We start from the raw sequence: 19,659 nt of genomic DNA, 5'->3' as shown, positions 1-19,659 counted from the left end.
GATTATCACATAGTTTTCTTTTTATCATTTCTTAATACAGTCAGCCTTTCAATCTGCAGGTTTCACATCTCTGGATTCAACAAACTGTGGATGAAAAATATTTTTTAAAAACCTATGAAAAATAATAATGCAGCAATACAAATATTACAAATAAAAAAATCTAGGATAACAATTATTTGCATGGCATTTACGTTGTATTAGGTGATATAAATAATGTAGAGATTTTTAAAGTATATAGGAGGATGTGCATAGGTTTTATGCAACACCGCACCATTTTATATAAGGGACTCGAACATCCTCAGATTTTGATATCTGCAGAGGGGTCGCAGAACCAATCCTTCACAGATACTGAGGGATGACTGTATGGTAAATTATATTGACTGGTTTCCAAATGCTAAAGCAATTTTGCATTCTCCAGTTTATACCATCTTAATTATGATATGTTTATATATTGCTAGATTCAACTTGCTAATGTTTTGGTAAGGAGTTTTAACTCTATGTTTATGACTGATATTGACCAGTAGTTTTCTATTCTCATCACGTTTTTGCCTTCATTTGATAACAGAGTAATAATGGCATCACAGAATGGGTTTGTGTAGAATTGGTATTTCTTCCTTAAATGTTTGATGTAATTTACCATTGGATCCACCTGGACCTGGTAATTTTTTGTTGAAAGTTTATAAATTACTAATCCAATTTCCTTAATAGACATAAGGCTATTCAGGAAAATTAATTAATTAATTAATTACTTTTTAGTGATGAGCTCTCCCTCTCTCACTCAGGCTGGAGTGCAGTGGCACAATCATAGCTCCCTACAGCCTCCACCTCCTGGGTTCAAGCAATCCTCCTGCCTCAGCCTCTCCTCAGTAGCTGGGACTACAGGCATGTGCCACCATGGTCAGCTAATTTTTAATTTTTTGGAGAAACAGGGTCTCGCTCTGTTGCCAGGGCTGGTCTGAAACTCCTGGCCTCAAGCAATCCTCCCACCTTGGCCTCCCAAAGTGCTGGAATTACAGGCATGAGCCATCATGTCCGGCCAGGATATTTACTTATTCATGAGTAAGATGGGATAGTTTATGTTTTTCAAGGAATTTGTTGATTTCATATGTTATTGAATTTACTAGCATGAAGTTGTTGATAACATTATTACTCATTAATATTGTAGAATCTGCAGTGTCCCTTCATTCATTCATGATACTGATAATTTGTGTGGTCTTTCTTTTCCTTTTGACGATTTTGCCTAGAGGTTTGTTAACTTTAGCAATAATTTCAACAAATCAGTTTTTGGTTTCATTGTTTGTCTACTCCCTATTATTCGTCCCATTTTATATCATTGATTTCTACTCATTATTACCTCTTTCCTTCTGCCTACTTAGGTTTAATTTGTTATTTTTCCTTTACTTTCCTATGGTAGAAGCTTATATGATTTATATGAAATCATAATTTTTCTTTTTTTCTCTTTTTTTGAGACAGTCTCACTCTGTCATCCAGGCTGGAGGGTGGTGAGCGATCTCGGCTCACTGCAACTTCCAGCCAAGTTCAAGCGGATCTCCTGCCTGAGCCTCTCAAGTAGCTGGGATTACAGATGTGTGCTACCACGCCTGGCTACATTTTGTATTTTTAATAGAGATAGGATTTCACCACGTTAGCCAGGCTGGTCTCAAACTCTTGACCTCATGTAATCTACTCGCCTCAGCCTCCCACAGTACTGGGATTAGAGGTGTGAGCCACCGCACCTGGCCCATTCTTTCTAATATAAGGATTTAATGCTATGTTTCCGTCTAAGCATTATTTTAGTTGCCTTCTACAAATTTTGATTAAATGAAGTATGGTAGGTAATTCAAAGTATAATCAGACTACAAAGGAAAGAGCTTTTAGTCAGGCTAGAAGTTGAAGAGAAGCATTTGAGTTGAGGTTTTTTTGTTTGTTTTCTTTTTTTTTTCTGAGACAGAGTCTCGCTCTGTTGCCCAGGCTGGAGTGCAATGGTGCCATCTGGGCTCATTGCAAGCTCCACCTCCCGGGTTCACACCATTCTCCTGCCTCAGCCTCCCAAGTAGCTGGGACTACAGGCACCTGCCACCATGCCTGGCTAATACTTTGTATTTTTAGTAGAGATGGGGTTTCACCGTGTTAGCCAGGATGGTCTCGATCTCCTGACCTCGTGATCTGCCCGCCTTGGCCTCCCAAAGTGCTGGGATTACAGGCGTGAGCCACCGTGCCTGGCTGAGTTGAGTTTTGAAGGATTTTTTTTTTCTAGTCAGAGAAGAAGGTAAGAGTATTCTAAGCCAAAAGAACAATAAGCCATAATTCATTAATTGATATTTCTATTATAAAGTGGGCTCATGAATATTTAATAACTATAATCTACAGACAGAACATCTCTTTGAAAGGCAGGGACAGAGCCAGTCATTCCCATAAACCAAAAGTGATGATGGAGCTGCAAGGTGTTTGATTCTTGAAGTCATCCTCTTGAACCGATCTCATTTTAAATGAGAATGGTATTGGTCCAATATAGAGTTAAAACAAAAATTCTCACATGTGAAATTCTTGGATGTTGATCAGAATAAAAACAAAATGAGGTTCAAATGGAAGCAATGGGGTAGTGGTCTGGTTATAAGTCTCAGATACAGGTACAAAGTCATTTAGATACATTTATTTATCAGAGATATATTACCTTGGACACTCCAGCTTTCTATTTATTTCTACAGCCATAAGATCCTTGTTGTATCATTTCTTACCCTTTGCTGCAGATGCTGTATACATGACCGAGTAGATTGGCTCACTAAACATATGTTCTGAACATTGCCATTGTTACTTTTTTCTAATACAAGTGTTGGAAAGCAACATACTCAAATTCCCTTGCAGATGGAATTTTATTCTGGCCAGTAAGATGTAGGTGCAATTTCTTGGGAGGACTTCCTCAGTGCATTGAAAAAGTAAAAGCTTGAGGAAAAGGTTCTGTCTTTCTCATTTTGCTCTTCCCATTTCTTTCTGCCTGGAACTTAGAATCACTGCTTGGAGTTGCAGCAATCATCTTTTGACCATGAAGTTAAAAATTACATACTAAAAGTGGCAGTCCAGGAGACAGAAGACAGGCTTTTAAATGACATTCTTGCATAGTTGTATTAGCCCTGACCTATATACCTCCAGATTCTTTTTTGCATGAGAAAAATACTTCTTTAGGTGGCTCTTTTCAGTTATCCATCCTTTGTAACAAATAACATTTATAAGCATAAGGGATACAACTTTTTTGCAACAAACTAAAAAGTTGTATAGGGATGTCTGTCATTTTAATCTTTAATGCAAGCTTTCTTCATTGGGCTTCCAAGACATCAAACTCTTGTTATTTCTTCTGCATTACAGGTTGCTTTTTACTCAGTTGCTTTGCTGATCCTTTTTTTTTTCCTGGCCTCTATTCATGTTAGAGTGCCCCAGGTCGCTAGGTTAGGTGCCGCAGACTCTCTAAGAGTCTTTGAGACTCTTTTTGTCTGTTTGTTTTTCTGGTCTCATCTAACTTCAGGGCTTCAAATACTATCTATATGCTGGCAGATCCTAGATGTATATTTGTAACCCAGGCCTCTCTCTCTCTCTCTCTCTCTGTGTGTGTCTCGAGTTGTGTGTCCAATTGCCTACTCAATGTCTTCATTTGGATGTCAAAAAGTTGATCTATCTATCTATCTATCTATCTATCTATCTATCTATCTATCTATCTACCTATCATCTATCTATCTATCATCTATGTATCTGTTTTAGAGATGGGGTCTCACTACATTGCCCAGGCTGGACTCAAAGAGATCCTGTGCTCAAGAGATCATTCTACTTCAGCTTCCCAGTAGCTGGGACTGCAGGTATGCCAGGATATAAAGTAGTTGACCACTTATCTTCAAAACAATTTCCATCACTTGAGCCCAGGAGTTTGAGACCAGCCTGGGCAATGTGGCAGAACCCTGTCTCTACTAAAAATGCAAAAAATTTGCCAGGCATAGTGGTCCATGCCTGCAGTTCCAGCTACTCAGGAGACTGTGGTGGGAGAATCACCTGAGCCCAGGAAGTCGAAGCTGCAGTGAGCTGTGATCACGCCACTGTGCTCCAGCCTGGGCGATTAGAGTGAGACCCTGTCTCAAAATGAAACAAACGAAAAAATTAACTTCCGAGCCAAATGTGGTGACTCACGCCTGTAATCCCAGCACTTTGGGAGGCTGAGGCAGGCTGATCACGAGGTCAGGAGTTTCAGACCAGCCTGATTAACATGGTGAAACCTCATCTCTACTAAATACAAAAATTAGCTGGACATGATGGTGCGCACCTGTAATCCCAGCTACTCGGGAGGACGAGGCAGGAGAATCACTTGAATCCAGGAGGCAGATGTTACAATGAGCTGAGATTGTGCCATGCACTCCAGCCTGGGCGACAGAACAAGATCCCATCTCAAAAAACAAAACAAAACAAAACAAAATCCCAAAAAACAAGAAACTTAACTTCTTCCTTCTCTCAAGCTTGATCCACCATCAGTTGATGGTGACTCTAATTTTCCAGTTGCTCATGCCCCAAATCTTGGAGTCGTCCTTGGCAATTCTCTTTCTCATGTTCGGCGTCTAATCTGCCAAGATTCTGGTTCTACCTTAAAAGCATACCTGAAATGCATTCAGAATCTGACCACTCTCACTCTCTCTAGTGCTACCATCCTGGGCCACGCCACCATCACCTTTCACCTGTTTGACTGCAGTAGTCTCCTCAAAAGTCTCCCCACTTTGCTCTTTTCCCTCCCATAACAGACTACTTTCAAAGCAGCGGCTAGAGGAATCCTTTTAAAGCGAAGTCATGATCACTCTTCTGCTCAAAACCTTGCAATGTCTTTCCATCTTACCCAGGGTAAGATTAAAGTCTTTAAATTACTTGTCAAGGTCTGTCACGATCTGGCCTTCATCACCTCTTCAAAGTTCTCTTCTGTTCTCTTTGTTTACTTCCTTTCAAACTCACTGGCCTTATTGCAGTTTCTAGAGCACAACAAGAACACGCCCCTGTTATGGCCTTTGAACTGGCTGTTCCCTTTGTATGGCATGCTCTTTCCCTAGATGTCTTTGGATAATTCTCTCACTTCCTTAAAGTGTCTCCTTAATTTTATTTTTTCCAAGAGGCTGACTTTGACTGTCCTATTTAACCTTGCCATCAGCACCATCCCACCATGTCCACCTCTATGCTGCCCCCTGTCCCCAGCACATCCCATCCCACCTACCCTGCTCAACTTTCTCTTTCTTCCCCTATGACGTATAATCTTCTAACTTACTGTATAGTTTATTGATGTGCTCTTGGTTATTTTCTGTCTCCCCTTCTAGAATGTAAGCTATGTGATGACAGAATTTGCATGTTTTGTTCACTGATACATCTCTGGTGCTTGGAACAGTACTGGTTCAGAGTAAGTGCTCAGTAAATATTTGTTGCAGGATTGAATAAATTACCCATTCACAGAAGGATTTATGGGGGAGCTTCAGGGCAGCAGACTAATTGAGAAACCAACACTCAAATCTGGCAACTCCTGAAGCCAAATTGAATGTTGACCCCAAAGTTCCTTCCCATGCGCATCAACTCAGAATGCTTACAGCAAAATGACTGTGGCCTTCTCTAGTGAAAAAAGAACGACAGTCATGAGAGTGACTGTATGGGAAGCTTTTAGTAGGGACACAGCTGAAAGGCATCCTTTACAGTTAAATAGAGCTTCTCTTAAATCTAGAAAAACCAAACACTCCATAGAATGCACTCATTTGCCATCAGACTTATGGGAATAATTGTATTGCAGATTTTAAACAAAACCCAGAGTTTTACTGGCAACCTGTCCCAGTCTGGAGTGAGTGAGGCTAAAGGAAGAAGAACTAGATATAGGGAAATTTTTGATTCCAAGCACTGCTGGAATTAAATACATGTGTGATCCTGGGTGGTGGCTACTTTCATAAAATGTGTTTTTGTAGAACTTGTGAATTTCTCAGAAACACTGACTTGCTAAGGTTGAGAATTTGTTCTACTTCTGGTCTGAATAAGCAAACGTTGTTTAGTTTCAGTTCCTCTTCAAATCCAAGACTCTCGTTAGATTTCTATGAAAGCTGCTTGGCAAAGGACCCAGTCCATCCATAGAGGCCTGCTTCAGCGTGGAGTACAGCACACAATAGTCTGTATTTAGATTATGCTACAGCTGAGGGCTAGCCACTTGATAGAGCTCCTCTATGTTAATGGCGTTAGAATGGAAATTCTTTATCCTTGTAGCTGTAACACAGGGTGGGGACCAGGGACACTCAACAGAGTTGGGAGTCCGTGTGCCTCCTTACATTTTGCACCTCGGGCATCTCACATGCCTCATCCTGGTTGTGATCCTGCTGTAATCTGTTCTCACTCTGAACCACATGGAGTTAGCATTAAATGCTATGGGAAATCTAGAAATTTTCTCATGCTGAGTTCCTTTAAAGAGAGTCACCATCTTGGTTCTGATACTCTCTGAGTGGTCTTGGACAAGCCTTTCTTTGTTAGCAACTTGAAACTGTGGGAGGCTCTCTGTGGAATTACTGTTATGTTTTGGAATAACAATAACAGTATTTTGCTGCTGGAAAAGGCCATTTTCCTTCTGTTTACTTTTTTTTCATGTATTGCCTTTCTTTTCTTTGTAAAACATCTTTTGTTTCATTTTTTGTTCTCAAATCATTGTGTTTAGAACAACAATAATTGAGAGTCTAGCGGGAAGTTTTTATAAACTAACAATTGGGTTTAAACAAAGGCTTAATAGTCAAGTTCTGAATAGTTGGACTCCTGAAAAGTTCTAGCTAGAATGATCATAAAGATAGCCTTTTTAAAAAGTATACTAGGGGAGTCCTTTTTACTAATTTTTCTTTTTTAAGTGAAGAGTTTTGTATGCATTAGTTTTGTATGCAATCCAGTTTCTCATAGCTCTATATCTGTTGCTTGGTCAGATCACAGTGGATTTACCTGGGTTATAGGATACCTTGCACCTGGACAGGGGTGAAGTTTCATGAACATGGATTCATTGACTATATTGTGCCTGTAAGAGGCTGAGTTTGCTGGGAAAAAGGCACTAGCAGATCACATTCTTGAGAGTTAGTGATAATAATGAACATGATTATGTTCATGATTAATGTGCAAAGACTGTTATCACTTTTTTTTTTTAAGAGATGGGGGCCGGGTGTGATGGTTCACACCTGTAATCCCAGCATTTTGGGAAGCCAAGGTGGGTGGATCACAAGGTCAGAAGTTTGAGACCAGCCTGGCCATTGTGGTGAAACCCCATCTCTACTAAAAATACCAAAGTTAGTCGGGCATGGTGGTGCGTGCCTGTAGTCCCAGCTACTCAGGAGGCTGAGGCAGAAGAATTGCTTGAACTTGGGAGGCAGAGGTTGCAGTGAGCCAAGATCATGCTACTGCACTCCAGCCTAGGTGACAGAGCAAGACTCTGTCTCAAAAGAAAAAAAAAAAAAAGAAAAGAAAAGGAAAAAAAAAAAAGAGATGAGTGTCTCTTTATGTTGACCAGGCTGGTCTCAAACTCCTGGTCTTAAGTGATCCTTTCATTTTGGCCTTCCAAAGTGCTGAGATTACAGGCATGAGCCACTACACCCGTCCTGTATTGTATATTTTAAATAAGCCTCATGACAATCAAATAAATTCTTTTTATTACTCATATATTTTAGGTGAGCAAAAGAAAATTCAATCAAGGTAGTAACACATCTAGAATTACAAAGGAAAAGGTGTGATTTGTGCTCAGGTCTTACTTTTTAAAGCAAATTGAGGCCGAGCATGGTGGCTCAAGCCTGTAATCCCAATGACTTGGGAGGCTGAGGCAGGAGGATTGCTTGAGGTCAGGCGTTCCAGACCAGCCTGAGCTGGTGAGACCCCCGTCTTTACAAAAAAAAAAAAAAAATTAACTAGTTTTGGTGTTGTTGGTGTATACCTATAGTCCCAGCTACTTAGGAGGTTGAGGCAAGAGGAGCGCTTGAGTCTGGGAGGTTGAGGCTGCAGTGAGCTGTGATAGCACGACTGCATTTCAGCATAGGTGACAGACTGAGACCTTGTCTATAAAAACAAGATAAACAAAAGGGATTGAGTGGTGTCACACAGAAGTTAATGCCATTGAAAGATTTTTATTACATTTCCCAAGAGGAGAAGGCATGTCATGTCACACAGGGTCACATGGAGAAGTATTAGAGGTCAAGAGGTAGAAGGGGAAAGCATAGGCTACAGCCTGGACTGGGATTTCTGCAGGAAAGGCAAGGCAGGGCAGGGTAAACAGTGTAGGACTGGCTAGTCTGCAACCTTCTAGCAGGCTCTGGGGCATTGGGACCGTCCCTAGTCATCTGGTGCTTGGCCCTTGGGTGTGTGAGTTTGATAGGGGAAGTGATTTGGGGTAGGAACTGAGGACTGGTTGGAAGGTTTGTAAATGATTTTCATGCACCTGTGAAAACTGGATTTCTGGGGAGATGTTAACAACTTTGGTCATTAGTTTGGCCCTCTGATTAATGGATGCCAAATAGAAAACAGAACAAAGTGGCATCAGGGCAGGAGCCTTACTCCAGAGGCAAAGCTCTTTCCAAGAAACCATCTAAACTCATCCAATTCCAACTAAAGCCACTGAGTTGCTTTAGTTGGAAATCTGGCCATTTGCTAAGCCCTTCAGTTCTCGTCACACTTGTCTCTTCAAGCTCTCTTTTTCTTTTTTTATGCCTCCCTCCTTGCCTTGGGTCAGACTCTCTTGACATCACAGTGTCCTAATCCATCCTTCTCCTCCAGCGCAACCAAGCTGCACCCTGTTTCCAGGACGATCTTTTGTAAATGATAGGTTTGATCGTGTCACCTCCTTCCTTACATCTTACATACCTCCCTATTGCCTTGAAATTTCTCAGCAGAACACAAAGAGCCCTTCATGAGCTGACCTTTGCCTACTTCCTGACTGTCTAGCTTACAAAACTGTGGTATTGTGTCCATTGATTTACCTGAGCACAGATTTTATGAAACGTTTGGAGAACCGGGGAGACAGCGAGAGAGATTCTTAACTCAGTTGGTTCTCTTACAGAATGAGCTTCACTACTGTGCAGAAAATGGATGCATTGCTAGTTTCTTTTTGGCTACTGTGAACTTTTTCTTGAAAGCTCTATGAGATTCTTGTGCCTAGAAGAGGGATTCTAGTGCATCTGAGGTATCAGTTTCTTAGCGTTCAAACCTCTTGCAGCTAAGAGCGGGCCCTGGAAGAGGCACTAGGCTGCAGATTGTTTCAAGTACCACAAGGGGCTGCTAGAGAGCAACAGAAGCGCCAGAGAAATTTCTTTAAAATTTCCCCTTTTGGTCACATCCTCATTTCCTTAGTCTTGGTAGGAAGTAAATTGCTTTCCTCTTTTTGGAGTTATATTAGTGGCTACAGCTCTGTCACAGGTTACCCATACCTGTCTACTTGTAATAAATTTCTGTATACCAATCCCTCAAAGTGCTCATCTGCCTTCTCAGCTGTTTGGAGGGACTCTTGATAAGCCTTCCCATGCCTCAACTTGAATGGATATGCCTTCCCGTGTCTCAGCTCCTTGAATGCCATTTAGAGGAGCAAGATGAGTGCATGTATCTACCAGGGGACTTGCTAGCGCATTAGCATCTCAGTGTCAATTGCCAAAGGATGCCTCTTAAGGGGGACAAATTGTAAAAAGTACTGCTGCCTCCAGGCCAAACTGGCCCTACCCCTAGGTAGTCTTCGGGCAGAAAGACCCCATTGGATTTTGGCCTTCACTTACTTCTTTTGTCAGGCAACCTGGAGACCAACTTCTAGAAGAATTAGTGGACTAACAGGAACGGAGAATCACATTATATATACATATATAGGTGTGTGTTATATATATACACATATATACAAAAAATACACACACACACACACACATATATATATACACATAATTTTCTGGAAACATTGCAAGCAAACTTTGTACAGAATGGGTATGCATCCCAAGCAGTTGAGATACCTGCACTTTCTAAATTGTCTGAAACAAACTTTGCAATTATTCAATTATAGTTGTTAGGTCTTAATCACATTGAGCACAATTTTTGTATTTGCTTTCAGTATACGGAATTGACATGCCCTTGTGATTTCAAAGATGCAGTTACTAATAGACTCCCAAGGGGAGGTACTTGGGACGTTCTGCTTTGGTTGTTGCACTCCCAGTTCAAGACATTGAAAGAAATGTGGAAAATTTCCCTGATGATATAAGACAGAACATTTTCTTCTTTCATGCAGCAACCCAATCTGTGTTATCTTTTCTTGTGTATTCCTATACAGTCTCTTGAATTCATGTCATGTTTGATTATTGTACCTATCAGTTAGATTAAGTTTGACTGCATAAATCACACAATCTAAATATCAGTGGCTTATACAATGCAGAAACTTATTTTTAATTTCATGTCACAGAAACCTGGAAGTCACCCAGACTGGTAAGGTAACTTCACAGTCATCAGAGACCCAGAAACTATTTTTCTGCTCATTCTTCCACCCTTAGTGTGTAGCTTCCATCCTCAAGTTTACTTCATGGTCCAAGACGGCCAGTGGAGCCCCAGTTGTCAGGTCCAAGTTCCAGGGAGGAAATAAAGAAAAATAGAAGAGCCAAAGGTTATATGCCTCCTTGCTGAGTCAGCCCCCTTAGGACATTTTTTAAAAGTCTCATTCAACAATTTCCATTTATACCCCACTAGCCATTCCTATCTGCAAAGGATGCCAGGAGGCCTAGTTTTCTAGCTGGGCACATTGAGACCTTTGACAATAGAGGAGTCTGTTGCTAAGGCAGAGGAGAGAATAGGTATGGGGTAAGCAACCATAGCCTCTACCACATATGAGAATTTAATTATCTGATGCCCAGGAAAATGCAGACTAGAAAACAAAATGCAGGAGGAGTTGCCACACAGAGTTGCTGCATTGCCCTAGACAGTCATGGTGGCCTAGCCACTGGCCGGTCGGTGGACTCCCTCAAGATCCTCTTACCTGGACCCGTCCTGTTCATTTACCATTCACGCTCTCTCTATTTCCAGCACTACCCTCTTTCAGTCTCCGGACTCACATAGCAATTACTGACCATATGGCACCTCACAGGACACTAAATTCAAGATGCTCCCAAATGAGCAAGGAACTGGCTCCTTCTCTTAGTGCCCATGCATCAGCTGCCCAAACCGCAAACCTGGGTGTTATCCCTGACTCCTTCTTCTGACTCGTATACTTTACAAGTTCTTCCTAAATTACTCCCGGATCCTCCCTGTCCTCCTCATTTCTAGGACTGCCACCAAAATCAAGCTTGCATCACCTTTCACCTGGACTGCCACCACAGCCTCTTGACGGTCGCGCCTTCTTTATTTTTCCCTCTTGCCAATCCATTCTCCACACAGCAGTCAGAGAAATTAATATTTTTTTAAAAAAGAACAAACTTGATTATGTCACTGCATGGCTTACTACGCATGAATGGCTTCTTACTACCCTTAGAGAAAAGCCCAGCTCAGTAAGGACTGAAGGCCCTGTGTGATCTGGCCCCTGCCCCCTCACTCCATGCCCTTCTCCCCTTTTCTCTGGCCCAGCCACAGTGATTTTCTTTCTCTCTTGCTAATGAGCTAATCCCTTCCCTGCCTCGGGCCTTGGCATACACAGTTCTGTCTGCCTGGCACTCACTTTCCTCAGATCTCCATCTCTTTGTTCAGTGCATTAAACGAAGCATTTTTTGAGGCATTAAGTCCATGTACCCCCAAACCATGCCAGGTTGCTAGAGACTCTCATAGGTCACTGCCCTTGTGCCTTGAAGCATTCCTCAGCCTTCTAATTACTTGCCCCACTGTAAGATCCTTGAGGCCAGGCATCCTCTGTCTATTCCTCTCTGGATCCCCTGTGCCCAATACAGCCACTGAACACCTATTCATTCAGTAATACAGCCCTTCATTCAATCACTCATTCACTCAAAGACATTTATTGCCATCTCTGTCCGCATTTCTGGTTTGGTACTGGAGAAAGGCTTGGTAAAATAATTACCCAAACAGTTTCTTTACTAGAGTCAAAATCAGGACTGCAAGCAGAAAGAGAAGGCATTATGAAAGATGTAAACAGGACACAGGAGGTGCAAGGAGGGTGGGAGGTGGATTTTCTATCAAGAACATGAATGGGTAGATTTTCTGCCATCTCAACTCTAATTTTCATCTCCATTTTCACCCCGAACCTTACACTAGACCAAGTTACGTAAACCCAGTGTGAGACAAGTTTAGTTGAAATATTTTTTTAACCAATTAATTGCCATTAGTGCTGCCTCCTTGGAGCTTCTGACTTCAGAAAAATAATCCAGGAAGGTTCTGCCACTAATTCTTCTACCTTGCCCACCACTATTTTTCTGATTATTTTTCTACTCTCAGACACTGTGTCCATCACAGGCTGGCTCTGTTCATCTTGGAGTCAGTGTAGAACAGGACTCCATGTGCCAAGCTAAATCTGCCCTGCTTCATCATCGCTCAGACTCCCAAATTGGGTCAATATAGTTTTAGAATGTAAAAGTATATTTCTATTCAGTATATATATTATATATATAAAATATGTATTTATATATTCCAGTATATATACACTAAAATACATATTTATATATTCTAGTGTGTATATATATATATATACTGAAATACACATATGAAATTTATAAATTGTATTTATACATACGAAAGGAAAGAACAGGAACACCAAGGAAGGCCTGAGGGCAGCTTTGATGAAGATTATAGGACGGTTAACCACCCATATTGTCCAGTCATCCTGGACAATTGGCCATTGCTTTCAGTCTATTAACACCCTCAAGATGCACTGAACATATGTTGACAGTCAAGCACTGATGTGTCTTAGAGCATCAGCCGGTGAACAATGTTAAGTTTCCTGGCTGGAATTTGGAGATCAGAGACTATTTTGGGGGCCCTAATCTTCAAACACCCAGATTTCTTGTGGGCCAATCTGTCCTCCACCTGCCTTGCCCACGAAGGAGTAGAGAGTGGATGAAGAAGCTAGATTTCTTCAGGTGAAATCTCTGAGCCTGGGGCATGGGAGAGCCCACCCAGGCTCAGGCCCCAGCCCAGGCATTTTACCTGCCTAGATGGTAATCCCTGAAAGGGGAAGACCTTCTGGAGAATTCTTTACTTCCTGTCCAAAGCGGCAAGTTGGCCACAAGGGGGAAGCATCACACAGAGAGAGTGTTCTGACCGATCTGCTGTTTACTCTGACTTTCCTATTGTTATCTGGGCCAGGAAGGCAGGTGAGGAGGGGCCACTGCAGACGGCTGTGGTTCAGCTGAGACCATGCCCACCTGGTGTCTTGAATACAGCCATGAAACCAATGAACACTCGATGAATAGTAATCGACATGTGATGAATATTCAGGATTTAAATTATTAATGAAATTAAGCAGAGCACTGGAAAAGATAAGTGTAAGTGGCAAAATTCTTAGATCTGAAGATTCATCATATGCTGAAAACTGGGAATTGAACAGTCTGGTTCCAACATGGGCCCTGTGATGCAGTCACTGGTCGTGGACTTTTCAGGTCATCTTTTGGCCTCATCTGTCACATGGTAGCATTCCCCTTTCTGTCTTTATCACAGTGCTGCTGTGAGGATGAAGCAAGAGAATATGAAACTGGTGATGAGGTATTGCAAATGTACAAGACCTACAACTCAGGCAAGCAAAAAAAAAAAAAAATGCAGCTGACTATTACTGTAGATGGTCATGACCTTCCTGAGGTGGGGTGCATGTGTGTGTGTATGTGTGAGATTCAGCCTGGCATAACTTAGTTTAAATCTTGGCTCAACTTAATAATTGAAATAGCCTTTTAAGGCTATGGTGCCAACCTTCCTGTTTTCCAGGACTTTTCCAGTTTTAATACCCAAAGTCCTGGGCCCTGGAACCTCCCTCAGTCCCAGGCAAACCAAGACTCAACTCAAGTCTCCTCAGGCTCTCTGATCCCCTCCCCATGTTCATTTCTTCTCTAAAAAGACTCTAGGTGTAATGGCGGAAAGGCGTGGCTCCTGGACTCTCAGCAGGGAAGAAGAGCCCAGACCTTTGGGTCCCTGTGCAATATGCTGAACCCTTTCTGCCTCTCTTGAGGGTGGCAGGACTGGCTTTGCAGACTTCATGAGTTCCCATGCTGGGACCCACTGCTAGAGTCTGTGGCTTTTGCTCTTTGATCTCAGTCTCCACCAACTCCATCCCCTTAACACTGCCCTCTGGCCAGGCCAGCAGCCCTCATGCCCACCAGGGCCGCTGCCTCCACCTGTGCACTTCTGAATCATCTGCTCACCATGGGGAGGCCTTGGGCAGCTGGAAGTGCTGCCTGTGGCTCATTTGATTATCCACCTCCACAACAATGCCCATAACTGCTCTGTCCCATTACAAGCTGCTGTGGCAGACAAGGGCTTTTCCTGAAGGCTTGCGGCCTCCCCAGAATGCCTGGGGCCATGAGCACTACAAACATGTCTCCAGCCTTCCCCACACGTCACTGGGTACGAGTGATGGCTTGTGCTGGGCAGAACTTGAAGATGACCCCCAGGATTCCAGGCCCTTGGTGCACACACCTTCTCCCAGTATTCAAACACTCATGTAGGTGCTGTGTGTGGTGAAGGGCTTTTGTGGATGTGATTAAAATCCCAAATCAGTTGATCCTAAAAGAAGGAGATTACCCAGGTGGCACAGACCCAGTCACATGTGCCCTTTAAATACATGTTCAGAGGTTAGGAACAGATAAGTCAGAGAGATTGGAAGTGTGAAACAGCCAGAGGGAGGGGCCACATGGCAAGGAGCTGAGGGCATCCTCTAGCAGTCGAGAGCCATCCCTGCACAAAAGCCAGCAAGACATCGGTCCCACAATGGCCAGGAAAGGAATTCCAGAATTCTGCTAACAACTGGAATGTACTTGAAAGTGAACCTTTCTCTACTTGGTCCACCAGATGGAAATACAGACTGTTGACACCATCTTCTGCCTTCTTCCCTCGGCTGAGGGTCCAACTGAAACATGCAGTCTCCTGACCCATGGAAACTGTGAGATAATAAATGTGTGTTGTGTTAAGCCAGTAAGTTTATGATAATTTGTTACATGGTATAGAAAACAAACACATTGCCCCTCCTTTGGGTAAATGGGAAGAAGAAGCACCTTTACATCTTTCTTTCTCCCCAACTCCTTTCTCTCTTCTCCTTCCCTACAATCCTTCCAATCGGACAGGCAGACTTTTCCTTCCTTAGTACAGCCAGACCTGTCATCTTACTGCCATGTGGGAAGAGTCTTTTCTCAACAATTCCAAGGATGTACATGACTTGAGACCTCCAGGTGACTGTGCTCTGAGTATGCTAGCATGACTTGGAATTGAAGACAACTGAGGATTAATATGGTGGTTTACCATTCCCCAAATACTATCCCCCTTACACGTTATGAAGATGCAAATGTTATTTATGATCACAGCAAATGCTGCAAGCTGGTGGTCTGAACAAGGAGCAAAACAAATTTTACTCCTTGACATTTTCTGAGTAGGTGTTCAAACCTACTATTCCAAATTTATTTATTTCACTAATATTGTCTATTCCAAATTAATTTACTTCACAAATATTGTCTCGACTTTCTGTTACTGGTTGTCAACACAGACTTAGTATTGGCAAATCATCTACTCATATTTGTGAAATGTGTGTCCATTACCAGGGGCCACTAGGCTATGTGTTAAGGCCAGTTAGAAGCAACAGAATCAAAGCAACACTTTAAACCGGAGGGTCAATTTTATTTGAAGATTGTTAGAAAAAGTTAAGTACTTTTGATTTGTAATTCATTTTATTATTTTTTTGAGATGGGATCTTGCTCTGTTGCCCAGGCTACAGTACAGTACAGTACAGTGGCATGATCATGGCTCACTGCAGCCTCAACCTCCCAGGCTCAAGCAATCATCTCACGTCAGCCTCTTGAATAGCTGGGATTACAGGTGTACCACCACACCCGACTAATTTTTTTTTTTTTTTTTTTTTCAGAAACAGTTTCACCGTGTTGCTCAGGCTGGTCTTGAACTCCTGGGCTCAAGCAATTCTCCACCTCTGCCTCCCAAAGTGCTGGGATTACAGGTATGAGTCACCACTCCTGGCTTGATTTCTAATTTAAAGCTTATTCGTAACATTTAAAAGGAACAGTGATCAGTTGTGGAGGTGAATGGAACCATGTATGAAATTTCAAGACAAAAACAAATGTTTTCAGAGAATGTATAGGCTTGATTTAGCCTGTGCCACAGAACTCAGGGGCCATGTCACCATTCTCTTCTATCATTGGCAATCCACTGGGAGATTAGAAGACCATTACCTAACCACACGTAGAAAATGGATAGGGGAGAGAGAAAGGAGGAAGAAGTATCAGGGTGTATGAGAAGAATGAAAAAAGATGGTGGTGGTAGGGGTCTACTCCCATGGTAGGAATACCAAAGACCCAAGGCTGGTTAGATTAAAGTCATAGAATCATAGCACATTTGAACTAGAAAGTTTTAGTTAGTCAGTTTTTAGATGTGTAAATGGTACTATGTTTTGATTTGTACATTATTTTCACATATTCAACCAGAGGTACAGTCCCTCAAGGAGGACTGGGATTTTTATAGTTGGGATACAAAGAGAATTAAGAAGTCAATGTTAAAATTTTGACAACCAGAATTCACTCTCAATGCCCATTTCAGGAATAGTAGTTGGGAAAGCCACACATTGAATTGCAAGAGCCAGATACTTGAGAGAAAAAATAGCATATTTTTCAAATTTCAACAGCTTTTCTTTAAATATTTAGTAACAGAGCTTGGAGGACCAAGCATAAATTTTTTACTATAAACCAAAAAGCTAGAAGAATGTAGGATATGACAAATTCAATTTCCTGCCACACAGGAAGGCAATTTTAAACTTTCTGAAGTGGAAAGAAGAGCTTGTGGGGAGAGGAGAGTAGAGAGCAAGAAAAGGCAAATGACCCTGGGAGAAGGTGAGCATTGGACACTCCCTAGGCAGGTTTGAGGGTGAGAGGAGTGAGGAAATGTCTATGCCATATCCTGACTGAAACTCTATGAGGATGGAGCTCGTTAAACACCCTGAGCCTATGCAATAAGATAATTAAATTAACATTTAAAATTTTGTGTGATCTTTCAGCCCTGAGTTCTATGATGATAAATCTTCCTATGCAGATTGGATGCATATTTTGGAAATCTAGATTACTGGCTTTACTGAAATTTTTTTGAGTTTCTTCTGATTGTGAAATGTTTGTTAGATTATGGTTACAAGCACTTTAGAGAAGTGTGAGGTAGGGATGAGTATTCCTCTGCTCACAACCCCTTTTTCTACTGTGGGCTGAGGGTGGGTCGTCAGCTTTCGCAGATGACTTCTGTGAACTTCTGTGAGAACTCTGACAGCATGAGCCTTTGGGTTTCCTTCTTCGTGCTGAGAAAGTAACTAGGAAGAAAAACCAGTGACCAATGGAAGACAATCCCAAAGGGGAGACCCATATGAACTGCTGGTCATTGCCTCATCTTATACTTCATTTTTAAAAAGGGTCTTATTGCAATATAATTCACATACCATACAATTCACCCAAAGGGTACAATTCAATGCTTTTTAGTATATTCACAGAGGTGCAGTTATCACTTCAGAATGTTTTCATAACACCCAGAGGGAGACCTGTAATGCTTTAGCTATAATTTTTTTCCTCTCTTTGACCCACCTCCCCCAACCCTAGGCAACTAATAATCTACTTTATTTATTTAAATTGAATTATATTTCTTTATTTATTTATTTTATTTTTTTATTTTTTAGAAACAGGGTCTTCCTCTGTTGCCCAGGCTGGAGTGCAGTGGTGCAATCACAGCTCCCTGTAGCTTCAAACTCCTGGACTCAAGTGATTCTCTTGCCTCAGTCTCCTGAGCAGCTGGGACTCCAGGTCCATGCCCAGCTAATTTTTAAAAATATTATAGAGATGGGGTCTTGTTATATTGCCCAGGCTAGCCTCAGGCTCCTTGGCTCAAGCAATCCTTTCACACTGGCATCTCAAAGCACTGGGATTATAGGCATGAGCCATTATGCCTGGCCTACTTTCTGTCTCTATAGATTTTTCTGTTCTGGACAATTTATATTTAGGAATCATACAATGTATACCCTTTTGTGACTGGATTCTTTCACTTAGCATAATATTTCAATGTTGTAGCATCCAACAGAACTTTATTCCTTTTTATGAACAAATAATATTCGTTGTCTAAATATGGCACATTTTGTTTATCCATTTATCAGATATGAACATTTGGGTTGTTTCCTCCTATACTACATTTTGTGTGTCCCCTAGTGTCTGGGGTTTACTACTAAGCTCCTAACAATGATCTACTTCCCTTTTCTGAAAACATAGGTGGACTAAGAAACCCTGTTCCCTCTGGAATTCAGACAAATCAAATTATATATGTGTTGAGTGACACTTGCGGTGATGCCAAAGAGAGAGACTTAGAGAGTACCTTGTAGTGGTTTGTAATGATGGTGATCCAGGCAGAACCTGAGAGGTTCAGAGTCTTACATTCCCTCAGAGGTGATCAGGCTTAGGAGGCCTGACTCACATCAAACTCAACTGAAACCCCAACCTAAAGCCAAACCACTTTATAAACCAGGACGCTAATTTATGATTTTACAATATTTCCAAACAGACCTGGAGGCCAGAGTTGGCTGATTTACATATGACCTTCCTGTAGGAAAGAGTACAGGAGATGGCAGGTTACTATCAGATAGTTGCCTCGCAGTGCAGGCATAGGGGACTGGATAAATTTAAATAATTGACATTTAAGCCATAACATTTGAACATGCTTCCATATATGCCTGATAAGCTTTTTTCTGGTCATGACACTGCTTCTCAATAGTACTGGGTAAACACTGACCACCTCTTGCCATTTTCACCATCTCCTTCTTCTCATTCCAAGTTGAACACTAGCCTTTTATGTAGGCTGAAATTTTAGAACGCAATTATTTAGAACAGTAATATCCAAAAACATTTTTATTTTGGGGAGTGCTAATCCCATATATATTTATTTATGAATTATATACATGCACTAAAATTTATTTGTATATTAATTTATGTGTTAAATATTTTTCCAAAAGTCAACAAATGATGGATATTTCTACAATTAAATAAAAAATATTTCTACAACTAAATAAAAAAACAAATTGTCTTGTCCTCCCCATTTAAGGATCCCTGTTTTGCATTTTGTTGTTGTTGTTGTTCTTGCATTAAATCCATCTCAGTTCTACAGTTATATTTTAACCATCTGATCTTTTGGTTGGGTTTACTTTCATTTGTACCAGCCTTAGAAGCCTATCTTTTAAGGGAGGTTATTTAGAAGAGAGCAGAAAGGCTATCTCATCTGTTTTATATTGATTCCGTTAGTCTCAATTTTAGCTGAGGTGACATTTTTTGTTTACCTCCCAAGATTCCAGAGAGAAGCCCTCTGCAGTCTTCTAAGCACTGACTGAAACCTTGCATGAGAGTTATGTTATGGACTTAGGCTTCTCTGAGAAGAGAAATGGTAGGAGATGAGTGTCTGGAGTGGGCAGGGAGAGTTACTCCTAGCCTAGCAGAAATGTGCGTTAATGGTACCAAGATGGTG

This window comes from Theropithecus gelada, chromosome 5 (assembly GCF_003255815.1).
Source record: "Theropithecus gelada isolate Dixy chromosome 5, Tgel_1.0, whole genome shotgun sequence".
Taxonomy (NCBI): domain Eukaryota; kingdom Metazoa; phylum Chordata; class Mammalia; order Primates; family Cercopithecidae; genus Theropithecus; species Theropithecus gelada.
The sequence above is the reverse complement of the archived record's forward strand: the minus strand, read 5'-3'. Positions refer to the sequence as shown.